Source organism: Triticum aestivum, chromosome 6A (genome assembly GCF_018294505.1).
Source record: "Triticum aestivum cultivar Chinese Spring chromosome 6A, IWGSC CS RefSeq v2.1, whole genome shotgun sequence".
NCBI classification, from domain to species: Eukaryota; Viridiplantae; Streptophyta; class Magnoliopsida; order Poales; family Poaceae; genus Triticum; species Triticum aestivum.
Window position 1 is genome coordinate 44987264 of NC_057809.1, and position 308 is coordinate 44987571.

The following is a 308-nucleotide window of genomic DNA, read 5'->3' on the forward strand; positions in this document are numbered from 1 at the left end:
CCTCCCCGCTCGACGGCGGCGGCGCCGCCGCTGGACAACGAAGACCTCCTCTCCGAGATCCTCCTCCGCCTCCCCCCTCAGCCCTCCTCCCTCCCGCGCGCCTCGCTCGTCTGCAAGCGTTGGCGCTGCCTCGTCTCTGACCCCCGATTCCTCCGCCGCTTCCGCCGCCATCACCGCCGCAACCCTCCCCTCCTCGGCTTCTTCTTTGAGGAAGTGACGCCTGCCTGCGGGATCTCCTTCGTGCCAACTCTGGAGCCCCCCCCAACCGTTTTCCCGTCGGGCACTTCTCTTTGCAGTTCGACGACGGC